Here is an 8,446-nt window from a genome sequence, read left to right as displayed (position 1 = left end):
CGTTACCCCTTATACTTCACTATTTAGTTAATAGCTATGAATACACATGGAGCTCTTCTTTTAGTTCAATACAACTCCAATAAGTTCATACTTTACTGCTTCTTCCTACAATGCAGGTCAATGATGGTTGACTACAAATCATTCACTGCCTTTGTGGTTGGTGTCTAATTTATATATCCCTAAGGGTTGGTGCACAAGTCACTACATATGGAATACCATGTATTGGTGACTTTTGCTGTGATATGTTTAAAAAGGAAAAAGAAAATGCACACGTTGCACTATGATAAATTGTTGCTTTTTTTCTACAGTGTATGCCAATGCAGACCTTACTGTACAGTACAAAACAAGGCTTTCAGTCTTGTCCATGGGGGTCAAATGGAATTGTCCAATACAGCCCAAGCATGTGGTGCGGGCAAACCCTAAAATAAAACTAATGTGGTTGCAGGGACACCCAACCCCCACTAATAATTCCCTAATTAAACTAAACTAAAATGCAAAAAATCCCTAAATCTGCAGTTACCTGATTGGGTCCCGAACCTTCATTTGTACCTCTTTTTTTTTTTTTCTTTCTTTTGGAAAACCGAGACCATTAATTGATTACAGGGCTTTCCGCACATACTATATGTTTTATGGTCCCTGTGTTCTGTACATACCCTATGTATGTGGTTGACATTTCCACATCTAATTGCCTTAAGATATGGATCATAGTGGCAGACCAGGTATTACAGGATGCCTATACTTGGCTTAGGGCAGTAAACTGGTATCTGTAATCTCATGACATTTGCACATGGTTGGCTTATTTGCATTCATCACATTGCCAACTCTTGCTTCAGCCTATTTATTAATCACGCCTGTGGTTTCAAGTTAAGAAACACAATTGTATAAGTTCTTACAACTAGGATTGTTACAGTACTGATGTAAGTTCATACTGCAACATAGTGAGTGTGACTCACTGAACTGGCCATTGCAACTAAAGCTACGTACACACGGCAGATTTTTATCGCCCGATAATCGGCATCGGCCAAATATCGGGCGAAAATCTGCCGTGTGTACAGTCGGTGTCGTCCATCGTCCGCACGACCGACCTGCCGGATCCACGGACGATGGACGACGACCGATCCTAATGAAAGGGAAGGGGGAGAGCGCGCAGCAGGGTGCCGCTCCGTCGCTCTCCCCCTCCCCTCTCCATAGAGCAGAACGGTGCTGTATGTACAGCACCGTTCATGCATCGGGTAGTCCCTTGTCGTTGGAAAGGATCGTGAAAGATCCTTTCCAACGACAAAAATTGCAAGTGTGTATGCAGCTTAAAAGTGCCGTATTGGTTGCAGGTTGAATCATTATTTGATGTGTTGTATTTCTCAAGGTTTCAGTGAGAAATTTCTCTACCAAGATCTGACCACTTACCATGGCTGTCCCCTCATTGTCAATTTTATTTCCTGTCTCTCTCTTGATTCATTCGTTTTACATTCTGGAGCAGTGTTTCTCAACCATGTTACCATAAATAAACTCTTTAAATAATTTTTAGGTCTTTAGGTAACTCAATGCTTTATTCCCTATATCCCAGCACATTAGTGTGGTGGTCAGTGGGAAGAATGGTACTTACCGATAGCCAAAAAGATCATTGGTGTCAGTTAAACTCGCCGGAAAGTAACATATTGCTCAAGGAACCCCTAAGAACCCCTGGAAGAACCCTAGGGTTCCATGAATCCCTAGTTGAGAACACTGTTCTAGGGGATGTAGCTAGAGAAGAAGATCTGCTTGGCTTGTAATGACCGTCAGGAACCCTGGTGGGAAATCCTTGGGAAAAAGTGTAACAACCGTTAGCACAAGAAGAATTTGTTTCCAAAAGAGACTCAGAGGTGCTTTGTCATTTCCACCTTTACTGTATATGGAGTTTTTAAAATGTAAATGCCAAAATTAGGTGGAAAGATTAAAAGCTTAGTGTAGTACAGTTTTTTTTTGTCAGTCCATTAAGGGACAACTGAGAAGGAAAGATGGTCAAAAGGATTTTATATCAAATGCTGGACAGTTTTGAGTCTTGGATATAAGAAGTCATTGCAATAGTCAACAAGCTATGTTTGTTTTGGATCATCATGTTGTATATACAGTGGGTGAGCAAAATAACGCCTAATAATACCTGGACCTTCTCAAAGGGTAGATAAGCCCTTTTTCTGGGAACTGCTTCAAGCTATTATGTAGGGCAGGGCAAAATAACGTAATATACATTGGTTACCTGCTCGTAGTGTTAATCTGCCTTCTTGATAGTCACCCAAAATGACCCGTGACCTGTCTACTGTTCTCAGCCTTATTGGGGAGTGAGGTATATTCCTAGCCCAATTTTTGTTGTCCTGTGAGCAGGACACACATCCACTTTATCATGCAGAAGTGGTATTGTCTACTATTATTTCCCACTCCTGCCTCAACCACTGACTTGGCACCACCTCGCATTGCTGTACCTTTCCACAGTTTTAATGTGGCCCTCCTGGTGGAGAGAGAGACTAGTTGTAGTAAAAAAAAGGTGGAGCACCAGAAATGCTGCTGATTGGGAAGGTCATCCTAGGGCCCAGAAATTTAGCTGAAAAGCTGGAATTACTGGAATTAGCGGAAGACTTCCCATTCAGGCTATACTTATTGTATATCTAAAGGATAAGCATTGTCATTTTGAATGAAGAAGGGAATGGTTAAAACCCATTTCTTATTAAGGAATTTCCTTTCTTTTCCTATAAGTGAGGAGATCTCCTAATTAGATTGTGACATTGTTCTCCCTAATAAGGACAGGGAAACTGACAATAGTTCCCATTTCTCACCACTCTATCCACATGTGTAGCTTCGTATACAATCCAGAAATACCTGGCTGCCAGGAATAAATTCAAAATTTAATAGCGGATAATTACATCTTTCTGGCCTGTTCAGCTAAGATGTGCCAAGGCCCAAACACAGAAGAAGACCCAGGTGAACATGGTGGTTTCCAGTATCTTTTATGTTTATTATCATTATCATTATCTGGTAGCTGGTCTTTGGCCTTTCTTGCAGAAGGGAAAAGTAATGCCAGCTCACATTTTTTTTATACCTTTTAATGTTCTGCTTCAATTTTAAAATCTTAAAAAACAATACCTGCTACCTCCAAAAAAATAACAGCCTCCTACCCTATTGCTTAGCATAGACCCTCTGGTATCCTAATTTATACCACCTCTTCATCATGCCACTGCACCCAGCTCTCTAAAAGTCACATTTACAGAAACTAACCACTGCATTTTGGGAAATAGGGGAAGGGGGTTTATTTGCTTCTAAATGAAACTACACTTTTTTTTAACTCTTTTGCAGACTAGTTACAGGTCTTTTACAATTGTCTTTTTTTCTGCAGTAAAAAAAAAAACTTTTGTGAAGCAGAAATCCAATTCTTTATGTTTGCAGTTTGTTTACGCACTTTTTTTTTTAATTGTTAATACAGGATAACACATCAACAAAAACTGTACAATATTCACAATAAAACAATACAGGGGCATAAGAGAGGAGATGCGAATAGCATCACAATTAAGGTAAATCACATGGAATAAAAAAAAGGACAATTGCAGAGATTCAATAATACAATACAATATTACATACACGTTTAAGTATATAGATTGTTGCTAGAACTAAACAGAGAAGTAATATGGCTACATCAGGCAGTATTTTCCCAAGAAAATATTTTAAGTTGGTTGGTTGGAGGGACAGTGGATTGTATGGGAAAAAAACATAATACAGAGTATTTAATAAACCGAAAGGTTGGACAAAACCCTCTTTAACCTCCCTGGCGGTATTCCTGAGTGTGGCTCAGGGTGAATTTTCCATACCAAAAGTGTAAACTGCCTGTAAGTGGAACTGCCTGGTAGTTTAAAAGTCCTACCTGGTTCCCACCTTCCAGCGGTGCCCACAGCGTCCTCCAGCGATGCCCGGCATCTTCTTACCCTGGTGGTGCCGGACGGGCATCTGTGTAACCTGGCAATGCTCGACTGGCATCTGCGTCCCCAGCGTGTGAATGTTGGGGGCACCAGGCCAGGGGAAGCCGATGCCGGCCAGGCATCTGCTCACAAGTTTGTTTGTGGCTGGGAGTCGGGACCAAGTAGGAAATTTCAAATACCAAGTTTTTTTAAATGTACCGCTTTTACATTTAAAAATACTTAGTATTTATACTGCCAAGGAGGTTGACTAAGGAAAAATACCTTATGGCACAGGAAGGTGTTGTGACACTTTCTGCATACTTGAAATAATGCTAACATGGTGTGTGCTTGGCTTCGGAACCTTTGTCAGTTTGAAAACTTGGATGATCCCTATTTGCAGTGGGAATAATTCATTACATTTTTGTTATCATTTTAACCTTCCTACCTTCTCAAACCTAACCCTGAAATAAAATAATCTTCGAGAGATGTCCCTTACCTTGCCAGGCACTGATTCCACTTTAGCTAATCTTTAAATGAACTGGCTTTATTTTTCCTCAACTGAACCGGGTAATACAACGAAAGGAAACATTTATTATGTCGGGACAGCATTTTTTTTTTAATTGATCATTTTCTGTTGACATTGCAGCTTTATAAATTAAGCAGACAGTTTGTTGGATGCATTTTTGTGCAGTAAGCAGATAAACAGGAATGACTTGGCTCTGGGTCATCAAATTAGTGATTGTAGATCCCTTTTAATAACAGTTTATTTTGCATACAACTGAATCAGAAGGCCGGGGTTGTGCTTTGCCCCTGGCTGCTAAACGGGTTTTGCAGAACGCCCTTGTACTGTAAAATTTTATGAGCTCAGCAAGTCACTTATTCCACACCTCAAACCGACCCCGCTCTTATAAACTGCAGCTTTTTAAATCATTTATTTTATTCTTTGTAGTTAGTGAGGGAACATTACTTGGAACCATATTGCTTCCACATTTCCTGGCACAGAAATGCCTTGCGTGGATGCATGATGCAGCTAAGCATCAAATATAAAAAAAAATGTGTACACTGTCAACATGGTTCTAGTTGCAGGAAGGATAGTTTGTCTACAAGAGACTGCTAAGAAGGTCACTGTGTTATTTAAACTGCATGTTTGAGCAATATACAACAAGAGGAAAAAAATATGCAGTACATTCCTAAAACGCATGTTTCTGCCCTTCAAGTACAGAAAAATATCAGTTGATCCTGCCAATGAGGTTTTAAATCCTGTTTAAACTAATATTTAAACGAATAAACTAATAATATTTTAAAAAATGAATATTAATATTAATACTATTAAATTTATTTATAAATCACCAACATTACATAGCGCTGAACATTAAATAGGAGTTGCAAATGACAAACCTGCATAATGGACAAGCACAGATAATGACACACGAGGAAGAGAGGAGCCTGCTCTTCTAAATAGAGATTACAATCTAAAGGTGCGTACACACTTCCAATTTTTATTGTTCAAAATGAACAATGAACGACGATCGATTGGGCAAAAATCGTTCGTAAAAAAAGTAACCAACAACGCCGACGAATGAGGAAAGTCGTTGGAAACGAACGACCGGACCGGCGGATCGGATTGGACGACGATCGTTGACCATCGTTCGTGTGTACGATCGTTCGTTGATCGTCCATGGTCTGAGCATGCGTAATGAACGAACGTTCGTTCACTTCCTGTCGTGCACATAGTTCCTCTATCGCTCAAACGATCGTATCTATTGTGTGTACAATATCTACGAACGATCGTGTCGTTATCTGTATGTGCAGGATCGGTGCTATACGATCGTTCGTAGATATCGTGCAGGATCGTTCGTTTTCCAACGATAATAATTGGAAGTGTGTACGTAGCTTAAGAGCTGGGCACCATTAAAATCACAAGCATTGTTTAGCTCTGTCTAACCATACCTTAGCACCCCTCCCTCTCCATCGCCCTGCACATCCTTACATTGATTTCTTTTTTCAGCAAACAATACTGCTGAATGCACACACTGTGCATATGAAAAGGTATTCCGACCATGGACACGCTGCTGATCCTTCCTCCCAACAACTACCCCTGCAAAATTTTATCAGCCTGTCGATGAAACGTAATAAAGGTGGTTTTTAATTGCTGGAAAGAAAGAATCTACATGAACAGTGGGATATGATGAAGAGGGGAAGAGAAAGGTTAGGGAATAGTTTGGGTCTTTGGAATAGTTTGGGTAAATTTTACAAATTACCAAGTAACTACAGAAACGTTGGGCTACTTATTGCAGACTGATTAATGTATTTATATCCGACTCCACCATTTATTAGGTTGTAGCATCCCTGCTAATGCTTTGATTATATAGATTGCAGGATTTATTGGGTTTTGGTTATTTGCTTGATGCACAGACATCAGTAAGCTGCCGTATAATCTGTGACTGGTCGGGGCAAAGATTTGTGGCATGCGGAATAGCCAGAAAAACCGGCCTGTTCTTCTTCTCTTTTAAGTTTATATAGGAGTTTACAAAGTGCTAGATTCAGTCACGTCCGTTCTATGGCTTTGAGTGGAACTAAACCTAAAAATAAAAAAATGCAATTAGGCTCTTTATTGTAGAAGGGACATGTTATGTCTATTCTGCACTAAAGTACATTTGTCTGCCTTTTTGCAGTAAATAGCTTCAATAGGCAGGTAAAAGTTTGATATCTAAATGGAAGCGGTGGTATACACAGTACAGTAGTTTAAGTTGATGATAGGTCTTCAGCTTTCTACATTCCAGGTTTCACTTGAAAGTTCTTGAGCAGTTTAAAATAATGTGTACACTAAATAGTTCAGAGTAGCAAATATAAAGTGTCAGCGGAGGGCCCAGGTAGTTTATTTGCCCTCTTCTGACTAGTCATCTGAATTGCCATTATGTGCAATCATCCTGCTTTCTGTACTATTTACAAAGGTCATTTTTATATTTCACTAGCCATAGACAGACAGGTGACTCCTCAAAATATATAGTTAGGGTGCCATTAGCCGTTTTTTTTTTGTGATACAGACAATTAACACCTTGCTTTTCTTTTTAAAAGAGTTATAGATACTTTTGATAGTTTGCAAACTAGAAAATGACTGTAAAAATATGTCTCCAGTGATAAAAGCTCTCCTTATCACCTCCTTTGTGTACCCCTTAAGGCTTGATCCATACCCAAGCCTGTATACATTTATTCCTACATGCCTGATGTGATCCAGCTATTCTCCAAGCTGTTCCTAATGTGCCTTTGTAAGAACCCATCAGCAAAGCCTGCTGGAAACAGTCAGAGAATGAATGACAGCTCGCACATTTGTAGATGACACCACGCTGAGAGAAATCAAAATGTGTTTGGAGCTGTGTTATGTTTTCCTTACTGGATAGATTTCTAGCATTTAGTGGAGAGAGGGCCACATTCAACAAATGCTAGTATCACTTAGAACGTGATTGTCAAATACCAAAGCGGCATTATTAACTTTGCATGTGAGCGTCCATAAATTACACATTCTAAAATATACATATAAATAATATACAGTTTTTAACTTTCAAATGACTAATTAACAGTTTAGGTGGTAAGAATGGACAGTTTGATGGGTATACTTCCTAATAGTGCTCTTAAGATGATTATCATCTGTGCAACCCTATTCATAGAAAGTAATTAACAGTGGGTAGATTGACTATTCTTTGGGGTCAATTTACACTGGTCTGTTTGACTTTAGTAATATGCATATGTTTTTACTACTTGCATGTAAGTACTAATTCCCATTCATTCCTACACTTTTAGGAGCTTGTTTAACATCTAGCCTTTGCGCTCTTTAAAAAGGCCTTCCATAAAATTTTAGATTTTTTATATTTTGTGTTTGTGAGAATTTGTGCCTATTGCAGGGGTTAGCAATAAAATGAATATAGTATATCAAAATAATATAATCAATATAGTATATGCAAAGCAATATAATCAATATAGTATAGGCAGAAGAGCATTTGTGAGGTTAGTTCAGATCCTCATGTTAAATATGAAGACCTGGCTCACAACTGGCATCCAAGTTCATCCTGAAGGTGTTCAGAAAGGTTGAATGGGCTTTGGACCACTGGTTCCTCAACTCTTCATACTATTCTTTCTGCTTTGTTAGTAGGAACACTACCCTGCACTATTATCACAAGGTTGGAATTGAACATTGTCTGAAATATTTGTATGCTGTAGCAGTAACTGTTTCCTTTTATTGGAAATAGCAAATTTTATTAATTGGGAATAGTGTCCACGTGCTTCTGGTCAAGTTACATGTGGCTAGATCACATGTGTGTTTTTAAAACAAGATTTGCTACATTTTTGTGCTTTTACCCTTGTTCATTTGTTAATTTCTATATATGTTTTTAAGGCATGTACACAGTGGAAGATCCCTGTTCTGGATGTTTGTTCCCGACCTAATTAAAATGGTAGAAAATGCCTGGTAAGGCATATGTGAGTGTGCAAAGGGCCCTCCGTGTCCATCATGGGGGTTATTCTGAAGT

This window comes from Pyxicephalus adspersus, chromosome 10, assembly GCF_032062135.1.
Source record: "Pyxicephalus adspersus chromosome 10, UCB_Pads_2.0, whole genome shotgun sequence".
NCBI lineage: Eukaryota > Metazoa > Chordata > Amphibia > Anura > Pyxicephalidae > Pyxicephalus > Pyxicephalus adspersus.
Note: the sequence above shows the minus strand (reverse complement) of the source record.